The sequence below is a fragment of the Triticum aestivum genome, chromosome 4D (genome assembly GCF_018294505.1).
Source record: "Triticum aestivum cultivar Chinese Spring chromosome 4D, IWGSC CS RefSeq v2.1, whole genome shotgun sequence".
Lineage (NCBI taxonomy): Eukaryota > Viridiplantae > Streptophyta > Magnoliopsida > Poales > Poaceae > Triticum > Triticum aestivum.
In genome coordinates, this window is record NC_057805.1 from 106,194,271 (window position 1) to 106,198,753 (window position 4,483).

Sequence of the window (4,483 nt, forward strand, 5' to 3'; positions counted from 1 at the left end):
CAGATCCACCTCCCTCTCCCCTTCGATCCCCTCTGCCCGAGCGCGCTCGCCGCCGTTCACCGCCGTTCCCGCGGCCACCGTGCCCCGATCGCCCCGACGACGTGCCCGAACGACTCCCCGCCGTCGACTACGCCGACTGCGCCATCGGGAACGAGCCGAGCGCCACTGCACCGACCTCCGCGAGCTCGTCTTCAACCTTCGGCCGCCGTCGTTCGTCGCCGATTCCGGCTACCCCGCGCCCTCCTCGAGCTCACTGCCACTCCCTACGGCTCCGATGTGAGCTCCCGCATCTCCTCCCCCTCTCCGTTAGCTCGCCCACGCTCCGTAGCTGCTCCCCCACGCGCGCCCGAACGCCGCGCCGCGGAGCTCGCCGCCGGCGGGTCTCCGGTGACCAAATGGTCACGGGGTCAAGCCCGTTGCACTCCCCGCCGTACGTAGATGCCCCCCCAGCCCCTCCGCTTGCTCGTTAGCCCGCCGTAGCCGCGTTTCCGTCGGGCACCCGTAGCACCTCGCCGCCGGCGAGCTCGTAGCGGTCGTCCCCGGCCGTTCCAGCCCCTCCGACCACCGCAGTTGGATGCGCGACGCCGAGCCGTGTCGAACGCGCCCAGCCATGCCCCCGAAGACCCCCTGTACGTGAAACCCGTACCCCTCCCGAGCCGCGCCGCCGTGCGTTTGGTCGCCGGCGTTGCTCCGGCGCCGGCCGCCGACGTGGCTGGCCTGGGGCCCCCCAGTGCCCCTGCCAGTGGCCCCCACGGGCCCCAGTTGACTGGGTTGACCCAGTCAACTGCTGACTGGGCAGGCCCAGTCACTGACATGCGGGCCCCGCCGCAAAAATATAAAAAAAGAAAAGAAAAAGAAAATGTTTTATAAATAAAAATAATTAAATTAACTAATCACTCACTGACATATGGGGCCCACCCCTCTAATTAGATTGTTAGTTTAGTTTAAATTAGTATTAGGATAACAGAGACTGACATGTGGGTCCCACTGGACCCACCTGTCTGGTTTGACTGGTCAGCCGACCTGTTGACCGCTGACGTCACTCATACGTCATGCTGACGTCATATCCCTTTTTCTGTTAATTAAATAATTCCAGAAATTCAAATAAACTTTGAAAATTCATATCTTTTAAACCGTAACTCGGATGAAAATGTTTTCTATATGAAAGTTGCTCAGAACGACGAGAAGAATCCAAATACGCAGTCCGTTCGTCCACCACACCTCCCTAACCTATCGAACTAGCAACTTTCCCCCTCCGGTCCGTCTGTCCGAAAACGCGAAACATCGGGAATACCTCCCGGATGTTCCCCCCCTTCACCGGTACCACCTACTGTCACGTTAGGACACTCCTAGCACCGCTCATTGTCATGTCACGCATCGTCATGCTTATGTTTGCATTGTATTTACTGTTTCTTCCCCCTCTTCTCTCCGGTAGACTACGAGACCGACACTGCTGCTGCCCAGTTCGACTACGGAGTCGACGACCCCTCCTACTTGCCAGAGCAACCAGGCAAGCCCCCCCTTGATCACCAGATATCGCCTACTCTTCTCTATACTGCTTGCATTAGAGTAGTGTAGCATGTTACTGCTTTTCGATATCCTAACCTGATGCATAGCCTATCCTTGCTACTACTGTTGTTACCTTTACCTGCAATCCTACATGCTTAGTATAGGATGCTAGTTTTCCATCAGTGGCCCTACATTCTTGTCCGTTTGCTGTGCTATACTATCGGGCCGTGATCACCTAGGCGGTGATCACGGGTATATACTTATATACTATATACATGACACATGTGATGACTAAAGTCGGGTCGGCTCGTAGGAGTACCCGCAAGTGGATCTTTGTGGCGGAGCGACAGGGCAGGTTGAGACCGCCTAGGTGAGAGGTGGGCCTGGCCCTGGTCGGCGTTCGCGGATACTTAACACGCTTAACGAGATCTTGGTATTTGATCTGAGTCTGGCCATTTGGTCTATACGCACTAACCATCTACGCGGGAGTAGTTATGGGTATCCCGGCGTCGTGGTATCAGCCGAAGCCTTCTTGACGTCAGCGACTGAGTGGCGCGCGCCGGATTGGATTGGAACGCCACTAGGCTAGGTCTGCTTCCGGCCGCGTACGCAACGTGCAGGTGTGCATAGGGCGATGGGCCCAGACCCCTGCGCGCTTAGGATTAGACCGGCGTGCTGACCGCTCTGTTGTGCTTAGGTAGGGCTGCGACGCGTTGATCTTACGAGGCCGGGCATGACCCAGGAAAGTGTGTCCGGCCAAATGGGATCGAGCGTGTTGGGTTATGTGGTGCACCCCTGCAGGGAAGTTTATCTATTCGAATAGCCGTGTCCCTTGGTAAAAGGACGACCTGGAGTTGTACCTTGACCTTATGACAACTAGAACTGGATACTGAATAAAATACACCCTTCCAAGTGCCAGATACAACCCGGTGATCGCTCTCTAACAGGGCGACGAGGAGGGGATCGCCGGGTAGGATTATGCTATGCGATGCTACTTGGAGGACTTCAATCTACTCTCTTCTACATGCTGCAAGATGGAGATGGCCAGAAGCGTAGTCTTCGACAGGACTAGCTATCCCCCTTTTATTCTGACATTCTGCAGTTCAGTCCACTGATATGCCCCTTTACACATATACCCATGCATATGTAGTGTAGCTCCTTGCTTGCGAGTACTTTGGATGAGTACTCACGGTTGCTTCTCTCCCTCTTTTCCCCCCTTTCCCTTCTATCTGGTTGTCACAACCAGATGCTGGAGTCCAGGAGCCAGACGCCACCGTCGACGACGACACCTACGGCACTGGAGGTGCCTACTACTACGTGCAGCCCGCTGACGACGATCAGGAGTAGTTAGGAGGATCCCAGGCAGGAGGCCTGCGCCTCGTTCGATCTGTATCCCAGTTTGTGCTAGCCTTCTTAAGGCAAACTTGTTTAACTTATGTCTGTACTCAGATATTGTTGCTTCCGCTGACTCGTCTGTGATCGAGCACTTGTATTCGAGCCCTCGAGGCCCCTGGCTTGTATTATGATGCTTGTATGGCTTATTTATGTTGTAGAGTTGTGTTGTGATATCTTCCCGTGAGTCCCTGATCTTGATCGTACACATTTGCGTGCATGATTAGTGTACGGTCAAATCGGGGGCGTCACAGTAGGGGAGCTCGAATCAGGCGGCGGCGTCATGGGGACGAAAAAACGACCGACGCAGCCGATTTTCTAGCGGAGGGCGGCGGATGTGCGGCTCGAATCCGGCGGCGGTAGTGCGGCGGAGGAAGCTCAAACCTGGAGGCGACGTCGCGGTGGCGAAAAAACGGGTGATGCGGCCGATTTTTAGGCGGAGGGCGGCGGAAAAGCGACGACACCGGCGACGGGGGGAGTCGGGGCCGGATCTGCCAGCGGCGGGCCGGCAGCGCAGCGGCGGATCGAGTAGACGCCCAATCAAGAGAGGGGAGGGAAAATTTCATGGCTGTCGAGTTGGCGCGCGGCTGGCAGTTTTGCATCTGTGCTTACATCTCCAGCGGTTGGAGATGTAAATTTGTATCACGAGGTGTTGTATTTTACATCTTCGCGAGGTGAATCTATATTCTCAGTCGTTGGACAAGGACTTTGGGGCCTTGAAAATGAAGTTAGTTATTTTTGCATCAACATCATCTATTGAAGATGCTCGTTGCATATTTCGTAACAAGATATTGAAGCCCTAGGTTTTCTCTTATCCTTGGCCGCCGCAGCTCGTCCAATCTGATTGATTTTCTTCTTCTTGTTCTTCTTCCTGACTAATTCTTGGCCTCCTTTCCCTGATTGATTCTCGGTCTCCTTTCGACACAGATAGGTTTGTTCCCCGTCGATTTGTTGCTTCCCACCACCACCCATCAAAACACTTGGGCGGCTTGGGCATTATGGACTTATCTAAGCACGGTATTGCTTTAAGATTACGATGGGAATGGCTTAGACGCACAGATGCTTCCAGGCCTTGGCAAGGGCTCAACTTGACTGCGGACAAAAAGGTTGCCCAAGCTTTTGGGAGCCTGGTTAAATGGAAGGTTGGAGTGGGAGACAAAATTTTGTTCTGGAAAGATCGGTGGCTCCATGGTGCTGTTGGAAATATGCCCTAGAGGCAATAATAAAATGGTTATTATTATATTTCCTTGTTCATGATAATTGTCTATTGTTCATGCTATAATTGTATTATCCGGAAATTGTAATACATGTGTGAATACATAGACCACAACATGTCCCTAGTGAGCCTCTAGTTGACTAGCTCGTTGATCAACAGATAGTCATGGTTTCCTGACTATGGACATTGGATGTCATTGATAACGGGATCACATCATTAGGAGAATGATGTGATGGACAAGACCCAATCCTAAGCATAGCACAAAGATCGTGTAGTTCGTTTGCTAGAGCTTTTCCAATGTCAAGTATCATTTCCTTAGACCATGAGATCGTGCAACTCCCGGATGCCGTAAGAGTGCTTTGGGTG